Raw genomic sequence first — 25,935 nt, forward strand, 5'->3', positions numbered from 1 at the left:
TTTCGTTCATGCTTTAATGACGTTCATAAAAACGGTAACTAATAGATTGATGGTCTTAAAATTTTTAAATCTGTCCATTGCTTAAAATTGCATCTACTCATTTTTTTCATAAATGCATATATTCCGCAGTCTTGCAAATGACAATGCAAATTAACAAATTCTATTACATTTATAAGTGCCGACCTTTCATTTTGTCTCAGCTGAAGGAGGTCACCTAAATATCTTCTTTATTTTTTAATGGCACAAAAACAATACTTATGGCATAATTTATGGAGGAATATCATGGAAGAACAATTTCTTTTATCCGATTATTGTTTCATAGTTTTTTCAAGGTCATCGTTATTTTTCATCGGGAACACTTTTTTTTTACTCCATCTTGTTAATGACTTAAGCATATTCAAATGTATTTTTTCAGCCGCTATAAGATGGAACAGAAAAAAATTTTCCCGATAAAAAATAACGATGACCTTGAAAAAACTATGAAAAAATAACCGGACAAAAGAAATTGTTCTTCTATGATATTCCTCCTTCGATACCATTTAAATTATGCCATAAATATTTTTTGTGCCATTATAAATAAAGGAGATGTTTAGGTGGCCTCCCTTCAGCTGAGACACCCCGTATAAGCCCACCTATGACGCGGAGCAAAATTGTGATTTGATTTGTATCAAATTTGGTTTATTCTTCATAAAGCGATTTCCATACAACACGATCCGAATTAATCGCGTTATAGGAGGATTGATTCCATTCAAACCCAGGACTCGTTTTTAGCACATAGTCGGTCTCGCGTATCGAAGAAATAGAATTTCCCAACGTGTAAAAGCAGAGAATGAATGAATCTTCGCTGGTAGAAGCGTGGGAGAGGGTTAAACCATTTGTTTTCCCTAAATATTTGAAATTCAGCAGGTGTATTTAGACGTTGTCGACTAACTGCAAACGTTGCCAGTTGACGGGAACACAAACGCGCGCGCAGCCGGGAAAACTCGGGAGAAAACGGGCTGAACGGTCCCAAGTTTACCGACGAATTCGAAAGTGTGTTAGTTAGCGCTGGCGAGCAGTCGGAACTTGCTGTTTGTCCGCCCGCACGCGCGCGCGCCCTTGCGCTTACGCTCGCGTATACTGCGCTGGGAGAGAACGGGTTACAGGCACAGGAACGGGAAGTATGTTAACCTTATTACGATCCGAAGCGGCGTAAACGGTAAGTGCGTTGCTACGGGAGTCGTTCGCGTGTTACGTAATATAGTAAATTGTTTGGGAACTCGTGTAGCGTAACATTTGCATAACAACGTTAAGCTTATTAAGCCGCGCCGGTATCATCGGTCCATCGGAATCGAACACTTAACGAGGCTTCAACTTTGTCCCCGTCGCGTCGCGTCGTTCAACTCTCGCATCGACGCGATGGAACACCGCATCGCACCGGTGCAACGCGATGCAACTCGGCGCAGCACAGCGCCTGCACAATGCTTCCGGTTTACATGGGAATTTGCGTGATCGTAATTTATAGTTGGCCAATCGATCCGAGGCCCTCCATCAGGATAAACGGTTTAGCCGAATAAATGGCTCATCATAAACAATCACGAATTCGTTCGCTACGCAATCTGTTCCCCGAGGATTTATGAATTCCTACACCCGACACCACTCGATTCGATTCCCACAGTTCATCGACGGACACGCATTACTTTCACGCTAAACCTACCAAACCCGAAAAGTGATTGGTATAAGTATATACACTCCTGTAAAAGGGAGAAGATTCAATTTATGACGAATTAGCACAGTTTTCGGTAGAACGTGTGCTTCACTAATGATGTTTATCCACAAGGGATATTACCCAAGTCTAACTCGCCAATTATATACAGAATATAGTTTGTTAAAAAACATTTTGCACGTACCTTTTCTTAGCTGCTGTCAGGGGGTGAAAATATCCCTCGAAGATGGATGTGAAAAGCCTACTTTCGTGTGTTTTCACATATTTAAAAAATTCATATTATACGTTTAATAATTATTGTTAAACGACAAAACCATAGAAATTCCAAAAACAGCTATCCCCTATTTTGGTTCACAGATTACGTACAAAAAGTCACAAATATCGATAAACAATTAATATGAAATATATTTTTAAAATAATTCTTTCTGATATGCTTTATACGACTACATTTCTTGATCGAAAACACAAATTTCAAAGAAAAATCATTGTCCTAGATCCTCTAGTTCCCCAGATATTAGCAAAAAAATATATGTAAAGAAACTTTTTAAGAACCACGCGTATATTAAAATGCACTAAAAAGGAGAAAATAATTTTTTTAGGCATTAGTGACTATAATCTTCGTGGACGCTCCACGCTTTTATTTATAGTCACTAATGCCTAAAAAAATTATTTTCTCCTTTTCAGAGCATTTTAATATAAAAGTGGTTTTTAAAAAGTTATTCTTATATATTTTTTTATTTTCTACTTTTTAGACTTTTTTTTAAATGGAACGCAGGATATAATAATACTGGCATGAAATAGCAAGATATGGAAATACGCGAGATAGAATGAGGGGATGATTCCGAGAGACGACGTCTCTTGATGGAGTCCGAAATTGTACGAAATGGAACTGAATGAACGGAACACTACACTGAGCTCCTTCGGTGCCAAGTGAGTCAGTGGAGTGGGGATGAGTCAAAGTGGGAACGCGGAGTGGAGTAGGGAGCGCTGGCGCGCGTAGTGGGGATCGCTGAACGTGATGACGTACTGCCGAGCGTCGCGCGGCGAGGTGTAACGGTTAATATTTTTTTTTCTCCTAGACGTACAGATTTTTTAAAAATTTGTTTTTTAATATTGCATCGTCATCCAGTTCTGAGCTATGTTTAAAGTTTCAAGTCTCTAGCTCATCCGGAATTGATTTAAAATTCGATTACAAGATTTTACGCATACAACAACGACAACGACAACATCGACAATTCGACAAGCTAATATAAACGTGGTAAAATAGGCTTCCCAAAAAAAATACGTGTCAAATATTTTTTGTGAACTACATCCTGTATAAATATCAGACATATTTAACACGTCGACTGCCATTGCAGGTCTTCGGAATTGTAACCTATTGCGATTCCACCGTGACTCCTAGAATTGTCGCTTCCTGCAGCTTTCCATAGATCGTAGAAATTGTAGTTGCTTGCAATTTCGCCTTCGTTAGATTGGAGTCTGGGTTAATTAAAAGCGTTCTCGGTTGACAGAAGGTTGAAAACGGCGGTGGTAATAACCACCATGTCGTGAGTCGCTTTCAACGTCCGAGCCTGTTATCCAGGAACAAGCGCTCGTGCGCTCTCGCGGGTAGCGGTAGCCTGTCGTTCGAGCGTGGCGCGCACAATGCCGTTCCGCCTTTCGGAATCAATCCAATAAATTCGTCGCTCCGGACAATACGTAAATATTTTCTGTGCCGCCGGTGGAAAAATATCAAGTGCCTCGGAAAAAGTTGGTGCATTTTTCAAAAAATCCCTCGGCGACTGAATTTATCGCGGTCCATAAACCGTGGCGTGGCGTGTCCCGGGCGCTCGCGATAACATCGGTAACGACAATCTTCCGCGTTTCATTTCTGGCTGGGAAACTTTTTGACAGGCCTGATTTAAAACCGATTAGCCAGCCAGCTCGCTGAAAATGTTTTACGCGACGCAGGCAATAAATCGTAATTTCCTCCTGCGATCTCGAAGCGTCTCGTTAGCGTAACGCGACAGGCTCAAAGGCTCCGAATCGATACCAATTCCGCCATTAGCGAATTACCTTTCCATGCGCGTCAAAAGTTTATTATAAAGGCGCGCATGCACCGGAAAGTATATCACTTGCGGAAGCGTGTGTGCACACTTTGAAAATATTATAAACACTTTCGAAATAGATAGCATAATTATCTCTGAAATGATTTATGTTACCGGAAACTGTTTCAAACAAAAGTTAAAAAGTACATAATTTGTCGTCGATAGCTTTTTTGTAGCTTGAAGCGTAGAGGAAACAATGTATTTTTAAAAATAGAACCGTATTCTTTTAATGCATCAATCGGTTCAGCTCGTCCAAAAAATGATTGACCTATTTTGACCGAAAAACCGTGAGTTTGGGCGATATTTTAATTTTTATTAAAAGAGAGAACTGAATTCCAATTACTTACGCAATTGAACGCTCCGTGCCTTCCTTGATTGTTTGCGAACAGTAGGTCGTTCAAATATATACAATACATAGAAAAGAATGTTTATACATATGTAGGTGTTGAATAAGGGCGATTTCGTTTTCGCAGCAGGGATTCGCATGATTTTATGTAGTGTCTCGCGGCTGTGTCGCACAGAGCGCAGACAACGAGGAGAAATGGGCACAAACATTTTGCATAGCCCGTGGATACGTTTTCAGAGGCGTGTTTGGTCCATAATTCATAGCCGAGCGAGGATCGAGCCACTCGACTCGAAGCACCCGCGAATTCTTGAGCTTTCCTCGGTTGGAACTCGCGGCTCGCGTTATCGGGTTATCTATATTCGAGCATCCGGAATCCGGAGCGACCAGCTCCTTCGTCATCAATTCCGCCGTGTGACAGTCGATCCTGACGTTATCGAACGCGTCGCGTCGGAGCCACGCTCCAGCTACTCTATTTATCCACTCATTGTTGTTTGATCTGTGGCCGGCACTGCGTCTCTTGTACCTACTGGCCACCGCTGTGCTGGGAATCTCCGTTGCCTTCCACATCGTTTCTTGTCATTCTACATCAAAGCTGGTCCGTTCAGTTAGCCGTCGTTTTCATCGATTCCCATGTTCCATTGTACTTTCCAAAGAAACGCGGGCAAAATAAGTGGAAATAATAACTGAAACCGCATAATAACTCTTACAATTAGAGGGATGGACTGGCAATTAATAGTAATAAACTGGCCTGGAACCAACTTGGGAGTTTTGCGTAACATGTTCTCGCAAAGAAAACTCAAGTAGAGTAACTGCACCAGTGAATGAACATTTAAGAAATTGTTCAGGAAGATATTTTATTTTTAAAAAAAATATGTGAATTAAAGGAATCTCATATATGCCAAATGGCTCCCTATACTTCATTTGTCAAAAATAAATGAACACAAATAAAATGAAATTATTATTATTTTTCTTTAGTAAACATTAAATAAAAAATATAAAAAATACCAGTCAATGAACACTACATTGTAGTAATTGAACAATGATGGTCCAATGAATGAACAAAATAATATTCTCCTATTTATTTAACTCTCTTTAATCACAAAAAATCCCCTAGAATTAATTTTCTTTGGCTCCGTTATCTTTGTTAAAACATCCTGTCTCTTGTACCAAACCGTATCTGGAATCTCTGGCCATTTCCATACCTTTCTTTTTCACATTCTACCATTGTTGTCACTTCATGAATAATACCGTGGACCAGTGAATAGACACAACGAATTTTTAACGAAATATTCAATCTATAGCTATTTTTGTGATTTATATTCAATATTTAAACCCTCGTACATCTATATTGTTAGTAACTTTTATCTCATGTGTAAAAGAGAAGTATAAAAACTCATGTGTAAAAGAAAAGGTCGTGTATACATTACCTTACTAGTTTTAGCTCTGTTGCACACACTCAACGCACTTGGTGAAAATAGGCCATCTTAGAAACTAATGGTCAATTGACCAATATAAATCAATAGGAATACAGCTACGAAAAAGAGTCATATATTCCATTGGCCCAAGGGTCATTATCGCTAGTATGCCGTGCGGCTTAAAATTTGTTGAAATATACAAAAGCGTTCATTTACTGGTGCCCGTTTATTCACTGGTGCAGTTACCCTACTCAACGGGAATTCAAAAGTTAAACCAGCGCGCGCCGGCACGGACAGCACTCGATGGACTGGTTCCGGACACTATTGATCAACGACCTTGTCGGCGAGCAGATGCTCGACGCATTCGTCGACAACGATGGTTATCGCGAGGCGAGATTTTTTTTACAGAGAAGACAGGAGTTTGCTAGATGCGAGCAGTCCACGGATCGGTTTCGCTTTAAATTGCAGCAACCGGTACGGAGAAACGATCAAGAATCCGCGGCGCTCGTTTACTTCGTTTATTTGTCCTCTGCTTTTCCTTTGGATTGTTCGCAGCAGTATCGTCGTTTTCATGGCCCAGTTGCGAGTTCTAACGATCCCGCTGCTTTGGCAGCGTTCTTTCATCTTTGCAAGAGGACTTCGTCCGCTCACAGCGCGCAAACGCATGTTCGTCCCAAATCGGAATCCAGCAGTCCAGCGTCGATGTAATTTTAGCGAAAGTTTAAAATAAATATTTAAGCAGTTCAAACGAAGGTAAACTTGAAGTATTCTGCAGTAGAGGTTGGCTCTTTACTATTAGGTTGTTCCGAAAGTTCTTATTAAGACTACCTATAATAGTAGATACCTCTATTTTTCATTGTAACGAAGTAGGGTAAGGTTGCTCAAGTCGTACACTTTAAGAAAAAAACCGTATAAAACTTAGGATTTATCAAATAAATAGCAATTACATGTGTTATTCAAAACTTGCGTTAATATTGTTGTTATTTATTGTAACGAAATTAGAAAATCTATATGCTTTCACGTAAAATAAATTAAATCTGTAAAAACTTACATCGATACGACTAAAGTAACCGGTTTCCTAAGTCGTACCACCTATAGCCTAAATCGTATCTAAGAATTCAATTATGCAGCAATAATAATTAAAACGTATTTTCATTAATCTGTTTACATGACACATAGGTATTCAGTTAGTGCAAACATCACATACAAAATTTGTTGTTCTTTTGTCAACTCCAGCGCATACATCGTGCACTCATGATTTGCATTTCAAGCATTGAATCACGTTTTCCTCCCGATCTTCTCCACAAATAAAACAAAACCAATCGCTTCTCTTCTTTTCAATTTTTAATGCCAATTCCTTTTTATTAATTACTGTGTTTCTTTTATTTGCCGCATTTTTTGTTTTCTTTATTCTGCGTTGACGTTATTTCGACTGACGAGGTAGCACGACTTAGGAATCTCATATGGGTACGACTTAAGACACGGCACAAGTTAAATTTAGAAAGTAGACATAACCTAACAGTGAATAAAATTAATACGATTTCGTTTCGACCAAACGATTATGTAAATTCTACTGAATTTATATTTAATAAGGAACATAATTTTATCAATAATTTACTTGCAAGATTAACTACCAAACATACGCAGAAAATTATAAGAAAATTGAAATAAACTTACTTGATGACAGGATTTATAATGAAGCTGGTTTATAGCAGACAATACTACGTAAAGCGACTTGGTTGACTCAGATATATATTTGGTTGCCGTTGTATGTGCTGTTGTCGCCGTAGTTCGTTCAAAATTCAAGTGGTATGACTCAAGCACTGGTACGACTTGAGCAACCTTACCCTACCACCTTCTTATCATTACGAATAACAAAGTTACGAAAGATATAATCTTTACTTTATTCCTTCTTTAATTATAAAATGACCCAGTTGAACATATATTGCAGAAATACGTAGTTTAGTTTCGTTCTGCAGAAGAAGACATCCTAGAGTCAGTGTTTGGAGAACATTACTAAAGATTGATAAACCCATTTGCCCGGAAATTAGTGTTGCGCAATTTATTATTGTGTACAAATGGAACTCTCCGACCGCGAAAGTGGCGTTGTTGAACTGTCGTGAAATTTGCACGAGTGTGAAACGCTGGGAATTCTGTGCGCGTTCGTGCGAGCGAACGACACCATGAGATAATGCGGTAAGCGGTGACGATTTGCGATCGCGAGAATGCTAGCGCCGAGCAAGAAAGATAAATCTGCAGTTTCAATCTGTCTGGAGAGCGACGGGAGGAAAAACCGGGACGAACTCCTCGATCCCTGTTAGCTTTTTATCTGGTTTCCGGCCGAGTCTACGTTTCTGCTTTTTGAACACGATACAAATCGCGGTTCTGCTGATTTATCACCGAAATCCTGACCCCGGTCGAACGTGCGAGCTCGCGCCTCGTTGCTAAATTAACCATTTCCACGAGGCGCCAGCCGAAAATCGTCGACACTCGGATTCCTCCGAAAGAACGCGTTTTACAACCCCCTTCGCTATCCGCCGACCAAAACCAACAAATATATCGTATTATGATACATTCAGCGTTTTGTTTCGCATGAAAACATTAGACCAAACGAACGAGAGCTCGTTCGTACCTCCACATCGACAAAAATCAAGCCGGAACGACCATAGTCCTCGCACGGTAAATTATTCGTCGCAGCTCGCTCGATTTTATAAACACACACCGAATGTCCGGCGAACGTTCCGCTCATATTTGTTACACGAACATTTCGCGTAATCGAATTCTCAAATATTGTCCTGCATGTGCATTTGAATCCCCTGTCAATAAAAGTACATCGAAGTTCCCGCGCGTCCAAAATAATTCACGAATGTTGCACTTTTTTTCGAACACACGGTTATTGTTAGCTTTTAACTGCCGAAATTCTTTGATGGCTGAAGGCGGCTGGATGCAGTTTAAACGATTAAAAATCTGTGTATTGCATCGACCATCAAATTGGCATTCTGATAGGCGTGCAACTCCATCACGAAACGTAGCATTGCAGGTTACGATGCCCACCAGGGATTTCAGAATTGCGAACATTTAAATTTGCATGTAAATGTTTGTACGCATCACCAACAATTCCACCATGAAACTTTGTCTTTTTCCATCTCAATATTAACTTTAGAACCGTGATTGCCCGCAATTCCACGCTGAGTCCTGGTATTGTCTTTAGCAATTCCATCTTGAAATATTGAAATTGTAATTGTTTGCAATATCATCGTAAAGTACAGACTTGTTTGCAATTCCATCGTGAACCTTAAAAAGTGGCCCTTTGCAATTTGTAACAGTACAATTGCGATAGTTGCAGTTTTATGGTGAGTCCTAGAAGAATTACAACTCCATCAAGATACATTGAGTTACTGTATCATCAAATTCGGAGAGATGTACAATGACTAACACTAATATTTGGACACTCTTAAAAAGACCATTTTTTAATATTGGAATTAGGGATTGCAATACCGGTATACCGAATACCGTGCTATTTCGCAATTTCGTGAAACCAGTATTTGCTAAGGTAAAATACCGGTATTTTCGGTATTAGCTATAAATAATAAATATTTTGTTTTGGGCATCTACTTTTATTTGAAACTAGAGGGGAGTTGTTGCTCGCTCACTTCGCGAGCTTCGCGAGTAGGGTTAGTGGTACGCATTTTATTTTTGCATACGTAACGAAATAAATTGTAATCGAAATTAACTAACTGGCGAATGTTTATAATGTCGATAATGCAAACAGACGTCGATAATGTAAATTTCTATTGAAATATTGATTAAAAGCTGCGACGTTCTATTGAAATAATGATTAAAAGCTCCGACGTTCGTTTATTTGTTGTATTGAAATATGATTCTAAAAGCACTTTTAGTTTTTCCCGAATTTTCCATTTTTCCGTGATATTTTTCCAATTTTTTTTAATCTAAAAACCTGATTCGGACTACAAGGAACATTAAAAAAAATTGGCCAAATCGATCCAACCGTTCTCCCGTGATGTCGTGACCAACGAACAGCATTTGATTTTTACTGTATAGAATACGTATTTACAGTAGTTCCAACATCAATCTTTTGCTGTGTTGTCATTTGCTGAAACCTAACCTCACAGTTGTTGTCAAAGTGTATTTTTATAGTTCATTATTTTTTGTATAAAACTAATAAATATGGCAAAGAAACAACTGTGCTTTCGTACCTTTTTGTACCGGTATTGTATTTCTAGTCCGGTATTGCAAACCCTAATTGGAATATACGATCTGAAATTTTTGGAGAAGTTAGAACAATTGGTTTGCTACACAACGTGACAACAATTTTTGAAAAAAAACTGCAAGTTGCCAGTATTGCAGAGAAAATACTTCTATGTGGGCTTCTATGGAAAATTTAGAAAACATGTTTCGTAGATCTGTATCAATTAAACATATTCTGAAAATTTCATCAAAATCGGTCGACGTTGTAATATGCTACAAACGTTTAAAGATGGTAAAAATTGCAGTGTTGCACGATTTTCGGTCTCCAACTGCAGTAATTCTAAGGATTTAGCATTAATTTAGCATCAACCGATTTCCATGAAACTTTCACAGTGCATATATTGTAATTGACACAGATGTACAAACCGTATTCTTTAAAATTTCAATATAGACCAGCATGAAAAAATTGTAAAATGCAACTTTTAGTATTTTCTCTACAATTCCGACCAAATGCAATTATTGAAAAAAATTTCTTTTCACATCCTGTAGTAAACTAATAGCTCTAGCTTCCCAAAAAAGTTCAAATCGCATAGTCCAATATTAATAAAGTTATCGTTTTTTTTTAGAGCTTCCGAATATTAATGGGAGTCACTGTATCTTATCGCAATTCCATCGTAAACTATGTAACGGAGCTTCCTGTACAAAAGGGTCGTTTTGCGTGACAATAAGGAGAAAGCTAAATTGCATAGAGCACGCGTCGATCGTTCGTCACGATGTGATTTTTTAAGAGTCCGTAAGTCGGTCAGCGTTCCGATATCGCTGGGCAGTGTGGCTCGGCGCGGGGCAATAGCGTAAAAGCCAGAGTAGATCGGATCGAAACGTATTTCCGGGCGTTTGCGAATGCTCGCGATGAATAAAAACACGATGTTCGTAGCTCGCGAAGGAGTCGTTGGAAATGGTATTATATCGTATCGACGCACCCACGGGTTGGAACGTTCAATCGAAACAGCGTGGCGCGTCGGCTCGAGTTCTTTCCTCCTTTTACGATACTTCCCGGCAGAATCCCATTTAGGTTCGTCGATATATCGGGCGTGTGTCGCTCGCGTGTGCAACCAACGCAACGTAGCGAAACAAAAAGGCAGCGCGCTGTCACGCTGTCAGGTTCGACGCAGCCGAGGAACGAGGACACGCGAAAACTGAATTTTTCAGCTGGTACACGGTGCAGCGGCAGATAAACACGAAGAAAAAAGAGGGAAATGCGCGGCGGAACGCGGGGAGACTCAGCCAGTGTTTTCTTACCGATTTCCTTCTCTTTCTCTCTCTCTCTCTCTTCCTCTTGAACGAATATATCGCGTTTCAGTTGAAATCTGCGCAAAATTGAAGCACACGTTATGCAAAGTCACCTGCCTGCGCGCTTCCAACGAAATTTTCTTTCTTCCGCGTGGGACACGGTCGATCAAATTTGTCTTTGACCGATCAGCCATACCGCGACATTCTTTCCGAGTTACCGAAGGAGAAAGTAAATACTCCGAACGTGTCACGCGCCGTTGCATCGCTTCCGTTTCTTCCGACAATGAAACTCGAAACGAGCAACTCTTCTCCTTTCTCTTGAATCCGATGTTATTTGAGTAACGAAGCATGCCTCCGCGAAAGAACGTTGACAGAACGCTCTCTCTGTGGGTCAAGCTTCCTCCCAAAGTCTTTCGGTCGAAGGATTTTTCCGCTCGTAGATGCTATTGTAGATTTCCGGAAACAAAGCTGACGTTTTCCCGGTTACTAAGCACAATCGCAAAAATCGTTTTCACGCAGAACTCTCTCAGTATGAAAATACGCCATTAACACTTTCATCGCTCAAGTTTACTGTAGACGACGTTGCACGGCGACTGCTCTTCCAAGCTATTTCAATTTTGTTTCTCACGTATTTTCACGAAATTGTAAGAGAAAACGACTACAGTTCTAGCTACAACAAACGAACCCAAAAAAGAAGCGAAACTATTATTCTGTCCAGTATTGTACGACTGAAAAATTCGGTTAGATCTACCGTGTCAGATCTCTGCTGTTACAAACGTGCGTGGTGTAACAGCTTATTGGCTTCCAAAATTGGCTACGTGGTTCTCTGAATGCCTACTGTGATATTCCATACGTCCACGTTGGATTCGTAACAATTTTACAAACACGGAGTGTGTTATTTATTTTGAGTTTGGAATTTTTGTATGTTTGCCGTCGCTTCTGTTATCTGCTTCGCTATGTCACGCCGTGTTTTGTGATTATATTGCTAACTCCTTTGAAAAACTAAAATAGTGGAACAATGGGAGACACTTTTATAGTTGATTCAACGAAACGGTCATTTCTGTTGCATATCTAGTGAATAAGCACCGACTTGAGTTCTGCATCGAGTAAATGAATTGTTAGATAAATAATTTATTTCAAGTGTAAATCTACCAAATAAATAGGTGGATAAATTTTCTGCTTTTACGGGAACCTCAATCCTGTATCGAGCAAATAAATAGGTGAATAAATTTCTCGTGTTTGCAGGACATACTTCAATGGTGTATCGAGCAAATAAATAGACAAATAAATAATCCATTTCAATTGTAAATCTAGCGAATAAATAGGTGGATAAATTTCCTGTTTCTACGGGGACTTTAATTCTGCATTGAGCAAATAAATAGATGAATTAATTTCGTGTTTTTGCAGCACAGACTCAAATTGCGTATTCAGCAAATAGATATAACTGGTTTACATCAATTGTATATCTAGCGAATAAGTAGGTGGATAAATTTCCTATTTTTACGGAGACTTTATTTCTGCATTGAGCAAATAAATAGATGAATTAATTTCTCGTTTTTGCAGCACAGACTTCAATTGTGTATCGAGCAAACAAATTGATATATGAATAATTTATTTCAATTGTACATCTAGCGAATAAATAGGTGAATAAATTTCTCGTGTTTGCAGGACAGACTTCAATGGTGTATCGAGCAAATAAATAGACAAATAAATAATTCATTTCAATTGTAAATCTAACGAATAAATAGGTGGATAAATTTCCTGTTTCTACGGGGACTTTAATTCTGCATTGAGCAAATAAATAGATGAATTAATTTCGTGTTTTTGCAGCACAGACTTAAATTGCGTATTCAGCAAATAGATATAACTGGTTTATATCAATTGTATATCTAGCAAATAAATAGGTGGATAAATTTCCAGTTTCAGCAGCACCGAGTTCAATTCCATATCGAGCAAATAAATGGATAGATTTCATATTTTCGCGGCGCAAGCTCGGATTCGATGGAGCATCCGCGAACACGGTTTTCCAGCGGCGAAATTGAACTTAATAACCCAATATTGCGATCGAGCGAAAAATACGAGAGTTCCGGGAAAGATTCAGATCCGACGGGGTTAATAAAAGTCATTACAAAATCTCGTTACCGTTACGGTGGCCCACATCGCGCGCCGTGCGCTCGCCTCTTGGTAAATAGACATAACTTTGGATCTTCAGAGCATACAGTTTACAAGAACTCGCGCAACAATCCGAGTTTTCCCATAGTATATGCTAATTTATCCGTCGACTCGTTTAAGCGCCTCGAAAACTTCAAGTGATTTTCAATCAACCTTTGCCCGAGCGTGATCGTAATTGTTAATTATAGCGAACCCGCGATAAACTCTCACAAGTTGCAGAACCGTAGGCGCGCGCGAGTTCGCCGACAAGGAATAATGGAAAAACTTTGCGGCCTTAAATTGCAATGTTATCGCGGGGAGCGGATGTGTTTCCGACAAACATATCGTTAACAACAAGCAGGCCGATTTATCCGGACGGAGTTTCCATTCTGCGAAATGCTCGGCCGAAACAATTGAAATGAAATACATACTAGCCTGCGGAGAGGCTGGTTGAGAGCGCAAATGTAATCTGATTGCGCCCCGACGAGTGAAACGTAACTGTCAATTCCGAATTGCTCTATTTCCTAGGATCGTTGATTACAGTTTATCAGGCTGACCTAAAGCACGATCACGGCTCGATGCTGATTAACCAAATTACGGGAACGGAACCTGTAATTGGATCGACTATTACATTTTAATCGCCGTCGAACGTCACTTTTCCCGACTCGGCCCGCTGTCTCTGCCAATCATCCTTTGATCAAATCGTCAAAATGGCTGCTGAAATGATTGCTCACGTGTGAAGATTACTGCAACGTCATTTTGGATTTTCAAATAATTCCTGCGGCAATTACACTCACGATTAAACAGCGGATATTACGTGTTTATGACAAAAATCGGTACGTGTGATTGGAAACTGTAAAAACGTTAGTTTTTAACCTATCAGACATATTAAGAGAGGAAATTAATTTCTTTAGTTCGTTGCAATTCGGGTAGAAAAATTTGTATTATTCGTAAAGATCTGCTAAAGATAGCAGTTTAAATTTTAGTAATAGCATGGAAGAAAGAATTCTTTTCGGCTGAAAGCAATTCACATCGGTCCACATTATTTCTCTCTGTTGTTGTTCCGTTTAAAATAATGACGACAGGGCGCGAACCAGCCGGCACAGTATCGGACAGAATTTCCGGTGGCATCGGAAAACGACGCGACGCCACGCCGCGATAGAACTGGTTCCGGTTCGTTGTATCGAGGTTTCCGACGCCCACCATTACAGATAAAAGTAGCTGCTGGTAAGTTGTTGTTTCAATTGTCCTGCGAACGTCTCGCCATTATTTTCCAAATCTGCTATTTAGGCTACAGTACCTCATAGACTGCGGAATTTCATGGAGAATAGAAATTGTCTATTTGAAATGCACCTATTCACTTTTAAATCCGCAGTCTAATACAGTTCAGTTATCTAGGATTAAAAACGTAAATTCTGCAATCAATCGTGTTAATCGCGTGCGGATTTTTATACCGAATAAATATTGTCTATTTGACATTGCACCTATTCATTTTTAAATTCGCAGTCTAATATAGTTCAGTTATCTAGGATTACAAACGTAAATTCTGCAATCAATCGTCTTAATCGCGTGCGGATTTTTATACCGAATAAATATTGTCTATTTGAAATTGTACCTATTCACTTTTAAATCCGTAGTCTAATATAGTTCAGTTATCTAGGATTACAAACGTAAATTCTGCAATCAATCGTGTTAATCGCGTGCGGATTTTTATACCGAATAAATATTGTCTATTTGACATTGCACCTATTCATTTTTAAATCCGCAGTCTAATATAGTTCAGTTATCTAGGATTACAAACGTAAATTCTGCAATCAATCGTGTTAATCGCGTGCGGATTTTTATACCGAATAAATATTGTCTATTTGAAATTGCACCTATTCACTTTTAAATCCGCAGACTAATATAATTCAGTTATCTAGGATTACAAACGTAAATTCTGCAATCAATCGTCTTAATCGCGTGCTGATTTTTATACCGAATAAATATTGTCTATTTGAAATTGTACCTATTCACTTTTAAATCCGTAGTCTAATATAGTTCAGTTATCAAGGATGAAACACGTAAATTCTGCAATCAATCGTGTCAATCGCGTGCGGATTTTTATACAGAATAAAAATTGTGTATTTGCAATTGCACCTATTCACTTTTAAATCCGTAGTCTAATATAGTTCAGTTATCAAGGATGAAACACGTAAATTTTACACTTAATCATGTTAAAGTATATGTGTATGCTAAGACCACAATTAGACAAAGTGGTTCCGCAATGAAAACATTTCTGATTCCTTAGAAAACCGAAGTGGATCGGACAACGAAAGGTCATGAAGGGATAAAAAAGAGTTCGTTGAGCAAGAACCGGGCGTGTCCTCTCCGTTGAAATCAATCTATCCCATCCAGCGGGTGCAACGTACGGCTGGCACGTACCATACACACAGTCATTACACTTAGTGTTTTCGCGGACAGCCGAGCTGCTGGAAAGTTGGACAGGACAGGAGAGAGCGTGCAGGATGGACACGCGATCGTCCGTAAAATTTTTGCACGCGATAGTCTCTAGCCGTGGACTTGGTCCCAAAGACCCACCCGAAAACCCCTCGGGACTCCAGGCGAACATAATCAGCGGCTGTCACGAAGAAAACCGCGTTACCGAGTGGAAGAACCTGGAATCGGCCGCGATTAAGTTGCACCTATACAGGATTCAATCTCTCATTCAATCTCACGAGTTCAATGCGAATTAATACTGACCACTACACTGCGGATTTTATGCATTTATCACAAAAATGGGCACGTACAATTTAAAGCAGTGGACATGTAAAAAATATTTAAGAACATCAATGCATTAGTTTCAGCTTAACCTTCTCTCTGTGTACGGGATGTAAATGTACCCCAGGCTGACAAAAACGGAAATAAAAAGTTGAAGAATGGAAAATTTACAAAAATTTTCTAGGAATGCTACCTAGTATGGTACACTTATCTTTTAAAAATCATTCTTTTTGTTCCCAGAATGTATGGAGCTCAATTACCCCCCTGTAATAGGATAATTATAATTAAAAGAAGAATGCAATTTTTATTCGGCTAAAGATCCGCAGTCCACTGATCACGTTCTTGGAAACTTGATACTGACACATACTGGCCGTCCGACTTTTTTCAATGGGTGGCGTTAGCCAATTGTCTTGGATCCTACAGCTCCCGTTTTCTGAGATCAAGACTTTACTGTGTACTTACTTCTATACAGGGTGAGTCATCTAACGTTGCCACCTCAAATATCTTTGTTGTTTTTAAAGCCTAAGTATGAAGTCTACAAATAAGGGGCTTCGAAAATTAGTGAATGATTAACGAGTAGACTACGAATTTTTAATGGTTAATGCAAAGTAATAATGTTCTGTGTCTGTTATATGTACTAAGAGCTATTTAGAAAGTTTATACGTGCACGGGTAATTATAGTTACTGAATTCCTAATGGCAGGGACTATCATCGTAGGTGTTTAAAAAATGGTGCTTCCATTTTCAAAAACGAAGGTGACCTCGATATCTCTAAAAAAAATCACATAAAAACAAAAATATTTTTGGTATCATGTGAGCCCCACTGAACCATTACAACTTCGTCCTTCAGACATTTGACGTATCTTCAAAAACAACAAAGATATTTGTGGTGGCAACGTTAGGTGACTCACCCTGTATACTGATGTTTGAAAACCATTTAAGCACATTATTTTCTAGATATTACTGCATCCACTTGAACACGATGTGTCTGAAGTAGTTGGCTCTTCCAGTGGACTTGCATTAAACCGCAGTGAATTCATCAAAAATCGTGCCCAGTGGAACCACACCCTTATCCAGCACCGAAATAGCAGGACGAAACGCAGGAGTGGCTGCTCGCCGACAACCGACAACCGACAAGCAACGCCGAGCTTCTGACGTCTCGGTGGAAGAAGCCCGACACCTGCTGCCGCGCCGGTGACAAATTGCCCGAATATATACCGGAAAATACACTCGGTGTCTTACAGCGGACGTCCCCAACGAGAAAGAGAGAGAGAGCGAGATAGCCAGCACCAAGAGCACCCCCGGCAAAAAGAAATCGAGCTTGTTGAATAACGGTTTCTTTTCCTTCGCTGAGAAATTCCGTGCCGGGTCTCTCGCTCTGTCGGAACCATTCCGCGTCAGATCGCATAGAATTATAGTCATCAAGTTTCTTCGGGCACGACGGCGTTCTGGACTTGTCGTTTGTCCTGAGAAATTTCGCCAATTTCAAGGCATCATTGTTCGGTCGAAATGGTTCGCGAATTATTGATCATCGAAGTTTTCAGCCAGAATTGGTTGAACTGATTGTACCTTTCATTGGCGATTTTTCAGCTTCGGGCTCGTTAAATGACTTGTACCCGTCTTTGAAGTATCATTTTCGAAATTTTAAATAATCGATCTTGTTCGCGGGAACGATTAAGGAAACAGGTCCCGAGGAAAAATGGGTTTTAGGGGAAGAACCTCGCGGCGGGGCCACGGTTTCTTCTTTTCTCATTTCCAGATGCTCGGCGTTCACGGCCCGTGAAAAATGCCCGGGAAAAGTTGCGGGAAACTAATTCGAAACAATGATTATTAGGGTGTAGGCGGAACGGTTTCGGTGCTACATAACTTCTGCGCGTTGAATTATGTTAAGGAAGGCTGGCAATGTTTACGGAACCCGCGAAATTCTGTTGCAAGCTCCCTCGCAGCAGCCGGCTTCCTCCGGGAATAAAGTTATTTAATTAAAACGAACCGATTTTAGTTTCGAGTAGATTAATTTCCGCGCAGCTGATAACGGAGTTTCAACGCCGAACGGCAGACGCTTCGAGCGTCGATAAATGAAACTGAGTTCAGCGATTTGCTACGGTTTTACTCTGGATCACTATCTTCGAGAGGAAAGCTGATCTGTCGATTGATTCGACTCTGCGGAAGTCCCGAAGGCTCGAAGACATGAAAAGAGCTGCTACTTTATGCGAAATCGATAATCTTTTAACACGTACGCGTCGAGGATTTATGTTCAAAAAGAAGTGTGACGGAGGTTATGTGGGTTTTCGATATGTTTATAAATTATTCAAGCGTGAATTTTTAATGTTTTCAGTTAGTTTGTATAAAAGCAGGACGTATGGGTTCATGAATTTTTATTTTGAAAGCTACCTGTCGGATCGAGTTGATTCCATTTTATTTTGATCTGGAATGTGTGGTCTGTTGAATAATAAATATATCTTTCTGTGGTTTTCAATTTGATTATAAATTATTCACGCTGGAATTGTGAAAGTTTTTAGCTAGTTTGTATAAAAGCAGTTTGTATGCATTTATGAATTTTAATATTGGAAGCTACCTATCGGATCGAGTTGATTTTTTTTTCTATTTTCATCTGGAATGTGCGGCTCGTTGAACAATACGTTTCCTTACTGAAAATGCTGATCTACCGAGTTCTGCAATTTTAGTTTTCGTTTACGAACACAAGGAGTATTAACGAATTCTTTATTTTGAAAACTATTTCTTTTCTAGAATCGATTCTTTATTACCTCCGGCAGGAAGGTTCGACCCAATTAAAAACATTTCGTCCAACTAAAGAATTAATTATGTTTTCGACTAAAATGCTTTCGAGTATAGTTAATAATTACAAGCGACCAATGAGAGAAATTTGTATGTTCACCGCAGATAATAGTTATCGTCGGAAATATTGTTTTGGTTACGTTCGAACAAGCATATTCACGGTTTCGTAATTCATGTACATCATTAACAAATAAGCTGTTTAGGTCGGCATGCGAAACATTGTTTCGGTCGACTAACAAACAGTATTTGCACTATTATAGACAAATGGGATACAAATTCTGCAAACAATAATTGTTATTAGCAATCGAAAGGGATTACCGGCAACTATTGTGAACGATCGGATTAGAACTCTCTCATCCATACCGAATATCAATACGAAAATTTTTGGTGAAATATAATCGCTATTTATAACCGAACCGTTAAAGAATCGAGATTGTCCAGCCGCGTTATTTTCCGATGAATTTTCTATTATACTTTCTATTATTGGTTTCACTTCATAAAACAGTAGTGTTGGATCCTAAAATCCAACACGCTGAAGGTCTGTGACCAGCTGAAGATCCGTACCGAATATCAATAAGAACATTTTTGGTAAAATATAATTGCTATTTGTATCCGAACCGTTAAAAAATTGGGATTATCCAGTCGCGTTATTTTCCGACGAATTTTCTATTATACTTTCTATTCCTGGTTTCGCTTCACAAAACAGTAGACAACAACTCTTATTTTTAGATCCTAAAATCTGTGACTCGCTGTAGATCTGTAACTAGTTGAATATCTAACCAAAGAAGAAGAACCAGAGAAAACTTTCGAGAACAATCTGTAGAAAGCGAGGGCACGAGCCGAGCAATAACATCGGGCGTTAGAAATTAGACCTGACCGCTGAAAGGGATGATAAGCGAAAGATCAGTGGGTAAAATGTAGAGAGAGAGAGAGAGGGAGGAGGAAGGCGAAAGGTGTAACGGCGTCTCGAAAACGGTGAAACTGCAGAAAGCAGTCGGGAAAGTCGTCGGTAACCTTTGAATTGCTCAAGATTACGTTTTGCAGGGCGCGCAGTTTCTCCGGTTCCGTGGGCTTGATAAATGCTCCGTGGAAAAAAACGAAGCCAGGACCTTTAATTTTTCACTGGCGCGGAAAAGAACGAGGTTTCTCCGAATAACGCCGGTATACGACTGCTGAGAGTAGTCGTGTGCGATGCCCGAACCTCGAATAAGAAACCGCCACGGATGAGAAAAATTTTCACGATTCTTATAAATCCCGCTAACGACCGAGCATCGATTTTACCCTCGTCTCCCATACGGGGACCCGCTTCCCAAAGAACATGCTGATTTTTCATCGAACAAAGCACCATCTTTCTAAATCGTAACCCATCACGCAATAACGCACCGACCACACTCTCAATCTCATCCCCGGCCACTTTTTCCACTTTATTCTTCATTGAATCGGCGGATCCATTGATCACCGTACACTTTGCCGGGAGAATCATTTTTATGCACCACAGTCCAGGCGCCCCTGGACTCCATTTTGACCTAGAGTATTGAAATCGTACAATCTTTCCGTGACTAAATTGAATTATTTGATTGACAACGATATAGAAAGACTATCGTTCTACAATAATTGTCTTAAATAATATGTTGAAAAAAGTTGATAAACAATATCAATTTTATAGTTACGAAAAAAGCCGGCCGTCTGAGAGTCGAGATCAATGAAGAAGAAAAAGATATTTCAATTTGGATTCTATTTCCTGCAATTGATAGAGAAAATTTATATTTCGCATAAAGATCCGCAGTCTTGTGATGGTGTCCGTGTCCGATCGAATCGCGCCTTCGCAGTTTTGAAGTGGGGCATGAAGCGTCCCGGTAAGGAGACGGGATCGATCGATTTAATTGAACGTCGAACCGAACGAAATTTGTTCCGGCGAGCGTCAGGAAACGACTCGGAAGTCGCATAATCGGGGCCCGTCTCTCCAAGGTTCGTGCTGGCGCGGCGCCGCCGAAGGAAATACGGAAATTCGGAAATTCGGCAATTCGGAAGGTCTTTGATTAACGGCCGGGAAATAGGAGAGAACGCGTGCACGATCAGTCGTTGCGCACGCGATTCTAGATTCGCCTGTAATCGGACGCAGGTGTAGGACAAACAGCTTCTGATCGAGCGTCATTAGCGAAATTATTGGTTCATTGGAGATTCGATGACGCGGAGTCACCCGTACCGAGATTCCACTCGAAAACGATTCCGAGGTGGAACTGTGATGCACAGAATTTCGCTCTTGAATCCTGGACGTCGCGCACTACCTTCAAACGTGGTCCCGTCTCATAAAAAATTAAACGATTTTTTAACTTGTGTCACACAAGTAAATATAATTTAATTGTAAAAGTAATCTACAATTAGAAATGCATGAAAATCAGATTTTGTGAAGATGTTCTGTGATGTATTCATTTTTGTTGTAAATGCATAAGTCTACTTATATAATAAATATGGAAAAATATCATTGAACATTTCTTTCACAACTATAATACCGTAACAAAACTCGTGGATTATAATGGCGTTAATACAATGATAAGATCATAAGAAGATTAAATAATGGATAGACTATTATATCACCACCCTGGTTCATTATAAATTGAAAAATACCATCCAGCATGCTATACCATTACGTGACTTTGATCCTACGCTGCAATCATTGCGTTTTTAATTCCGACAATTTTCTATGGGATTTTTATCGGCCGTTTCGTAACCTGAACTTTATTTGCCCGAGACCCCGTTCCATCGTTCAACAACTTGTTTGAATGACAGCATTATCCTGCTGAATCGTTCGCTGGAATTACGATTCTGAAGAGCATCTTGCTCACGCACAAAGGCGGGTAAGAAACAGGCATAAATAGTTGGAAGTAAAATTAATTGTATACGGATAGAATGGCATATGGAATGGCAGTGTGTCTGTGTGACATGAAGGCGAATGCTCTCGGTCGGTTTCGCGTCCATCTGCCAGATTTACGACGTTATTACGAGCAATAACCGTTGACCCGTATCTGGCGGTACTCCAGGCCGCATTATGTTTGCCGTTGTATCAATATCTTCGCGCGATAGTCGGCCAAACACGCTCGTTAGAAACAGACCACCGTCTTGGTGTCTAGATTGCAGCACGCGACTCGGTATCACCATCTGCCATATCTCCGTTCGATCGAAGACGCCACCGCGACGCTCGGCGTCGTCTTACTATCGGCTCGGCCTACTAATTAATTATGTACACTCTGCAATTAGTCGCGGAGCGGGCTCCCTCTCTCCCTCGTCCCTCGGCAATCAAGTTTGCCTTTCGTAATTTCAGCCCTCGTCGTGATTGAAGGGGATATTCGTCGAATGTCTCGGCGCACCTGGACGTCCCGGTCCATCGGACGCCAATTACCGCTGACATAACCTCGTGGCCACTGATTGCAACCTACCAATTCGCCGATCCGTTTCAATCCTTGCGCAAGCCGCCGCGAACGCGAATTTTTTCCGATCGGTCCGTATCGAAAAGCTGTCTGTCGGAAATTATGAAAGCGTTTCAGGAATTATGTTCAGGATAATTATGCCGATTAACGATGAAGATAATGATTAATAACGAAGATCCGCAATCTAGTAATTGAGTTTCAGTAGCCGATACTTTTTAATAAAAATTGTTTGGTTCGTTTTTAATCCGACAGAGTGTCGATGTTTTTGTAATACTCGGTCTAATTCCCGGCAGTCAGTTCTCGTTCGACTTTTGATGGACCGTTTCGCGAGGCCGTTTAATATACGAGGAGAAAACATACGTTATACGGGGCGAGTTTCGAGCGTCAGAAAGTCAGGGCAAAGTTCAAAACAGAATCAGTGGAACAATCCAGCAGACAGGCACGAAACTAGTTTCACCCACTTCGTCTGGGAAAATTTTGCAAGAACCAACTTCGAATACGTGTTACGGTAAGAACCTTTTAGAAGACTCGCCGAGCCGAATACCTTCGCCGAAAATACCTGCTCGAGCAAACACTTTCCGCGTTAAACTTCCAGTCGTCGATTCTTAGGATCTTATTACACCCTTACCGAGCAATATCGAATCAGGACTTAACGTTTAAACGTTCCTTAAACGTTCCGAAATTTCTAGTTAGAATAGAAAGATTGAGCATTCTAATTAACGAACACACTCTCTTATTGTCGAAATACTTGCAGAAATGATCGAATATCTCCCCACTCTATTGGTAAAATTGTTCGGTAAAAAGTTTTAACTTCTTTCGTACTTGTATATCTTTGCGAATTTAATACGACAATTCTCTTTCAATTCCTACGTGTAAATTCTCATTATAAAAACAAAAAAAAAATCGTACACTGTAACATTCTTATAGTTCTCCTTAAAATTCTAATTACTACGCATCTGTGCAAGTGTTAATTTCATACAGATTGTAGTAAAAAGTATACCTAATATGTACGTGATAAATATAAAGAAAGAACAAGTGAACACACACCTACTTACATACATATATACATGCAAATATATGTATATATAAATATATATAAAAAAATATAAATATATATGTTTAAATTCCCGTTGAAAAAAGATCGTACATTGTAACAGTCTTATAATACTCCTTAAAATTCTAATTATTACGCATCTGTGCAAGTGTTAATTTCATACAGACGGTAGTAAAAAGTATACCTATATGTACGTGATAAATATAAAGAAAGAACAGTAAACACACACCTATTTAAACACACATATACATGTAATATAAATATATATAAATATACATATAATATATATACAAAAATATCAAATTTTCATTCATTCATCGAGCATGTAGTTTCCGAGAAAATCGAGTTTGAAAAAGAAAACGCAAATTTTCAACTTTGAACGCGTAGTATGCTTTCACACTAATAATAATGCATTATATAAACTCTCCAGAATAAGATGAAATAATTAAATATTGTATTGTCCATGGGAAAACATTTAAACAGTAATTCGACAAAAAGAGAACACTGATGTTCGCCAAATAATTTCAAAAGCTGAATTAGGAAGAAGGAATCCGATTATTTCGAACGAAAAATAATATAATAAAGGATTTTTCAAGAAGACAAAAGTATCAAAATCAGCGATATATCTCGACTCCCACTTTCTGCTACAGTAAATAAATTACCTGAACGTAGCGGTTTTTTCGTGCAGGATCACCGGACAGCGAGTCAAAGAAACAAAAGAGCGACGGATTCGAAAACCAGCAGAAGAACGCAGCTTCGGAATGTGTCTCGCGAGCGAGAGATCGCAATAAATGGCCCGCGAGTTTCTCTGTATCGTAGATATTGCATCGGCGACGCTGTACCCGAAGCAAAATACCCGGACAGAAGATTTTTGGCTCCGGATAGGGAGCTTTCTTTGCGAAAGAGAAGCATGATACATCGAGTCCGTTCGATCTCTGCACCGTCGCGCCGCTCCAATGGAATTAGATGGGATCTTTCCGGGCCCTGGCGTAAATAGATCTAAGGGTCTCGAGTCTCGCCGAGAAAAACCGGCTTTGCTTTGACGATTCGTTTGCTCTTTCATAGAAAATGGAAGCGACCGGCTCCTGCAGTCGATCCTGTGATTTATCGCGAGTGAACGAACGACAAGCGATGCTCGATCGATGCTGGATAAGGGCTTGGCTGTACTCGAGAAACGGAAGAAACCGTTATCTTTCCTTTTTCGAAAAAATTCTGCTCAGTTTCACCCTTTGATCGATCTGCTGCAATTGGAGGTGTAGAAGTTTCGAATGGGCGTTGAAAGACTCATTTTTGTGTCAAAGATTGCCAGTATAATATTGCAGCGAACGCGGGGACTCGTATGCTAAAAGTAATCAATCTTAATGAGTAGACTGCGAACTTTAATGCAAAATAAAAATGGTCTAATTCGCTCGCAAGATACGGAAGTTAGATGAAAATGTATCTCTATTTCCAATAAGTTAAATAAATCAAAAATAATGTAACAATTACAATTTTTCTAATGACTTCTAATGTTTCGTCATTTACTCATACAGTTTTACCATACATGCATGAAATCTGGACTCTATTCAGGAGTCTATGTAGAGGCTAGGCAAATAGTGACGTTACATTTTTCACATATTTCGTCTCTGTTCATCTATACGAAAGGAAAAATTTTCAAGATTGAGATAGCAATTCTACAAACCTTTAAAGAAGGCTAATTAAAAGGGCCAGTGAGGGTGGATGGTTGAAACAACAAAGATATTTTGGGTGAAAATATTGCTCTCGCCTCATCCCGTGTGGATGTTCGTGCGGAATAAATCATCTGTCGCGAAGATAAGCGAACGTTGTGTTTTTGGTAGAGAGTTTCAGGACAGCGACGTAAGCGCATTATTTCAACGAATGCGGGGCTTGATTCGAGCCGAACCATCTTCCATAGGGAGAACGCTATCTTCCATAGGGTGCACGATATCCGACTGATACCGTGAATACGGTCCTTGCCTCGCGATATTCTCCGGCTCCGCGTAAACAAGATGGCTAGGTATTTACATAGGAAAGACGGGCTCAAGGATGGTCGAGCGAGCGCATAAATCTGCGGCCATCCCGAACATCCTCTCGCCATGGGATCGCGTCGCAAAGAACTCCGTCAGAAACTTGTAAACAGTGACTTCACCTCCGTCAAAGGCGTCGCTTGAAACTTTCGAAATATTTCCTTTCAATGAAACAATACACACAGACGTCGTATAAGATTAGCCCAATCAGCCAATGTATGTTTCTATCGCGAGGTTCTGGAGATCCATTATTAACCGCGGATTTCTGAAATTGCAATTTTTCTTTAATCATTTTATGTACTAGTCTTTTATATAGGGACGTTTCGCACATGTCTGGCCAACGTAATGAACATTCACTTAAGGATTAATGTAAAAATTTCATAAATTTCCTCATGTTGAAAAATCAATAAAACCCGACCATCAGGTAAAACTTGATGAAGGGATTCTACGAATCCATTCTAGAATGTATACCTGCAGGACTTTTCGAGCGTTTGAAGGCTTAAATTAATCGCAGGAGATTACACTCTACGATAGTTGCATTTAGTGCAAAATGGGAATTAATTATCTGTGCTGCCGTCTTATATAGTTCCCTAGCTCACTGTTCTATTTGGGTAGAGGGCGCGAGGAAGCCACTGTTTTTTAGCAATGTCGGTATTTCAGATCGTGCG

General features: G+C 39.8%; 1 long non-coding RNA gene across 1 annotated transcript in view; it reads left to right on the forward strand.

Moving 5' to 3' along the window:
* Positions 1-24,812, forward strand: part of LOC143215650 (uncharacterized) — a 42,123-nt gene extending 17,311 nt beyond the window's left edge. The window contains exons 2-3 of the long non-coding RNA XR_013010408.1: positions 16,204-16,436; positions 16,920-24,812. This is a non-coding gene — a long non-coding RNA (uncharacterized LOC143215650). The remainder of the gene's footprint in view (positions 1-16,203; positions 16,437-16,919) is intronic.
* Positions 24,813-25,935: the final 1,123 nt, after the last annotated feature.

The sequence above is a fragment of the Lasioglossum baleicum genome, chromosome 2 (assembly GCF_051020765.1).
Source record: "Lasioglossum baleicum chromosome 2, iyLasBale1, whole genome shotgun sequence".
Lineage (NCBI taxonomy): Eukaryota > Metazoa > Arthropoda > Insecta > Hymenoptera > Halictidae > Lasioglossum > Lasioglossum baleicum.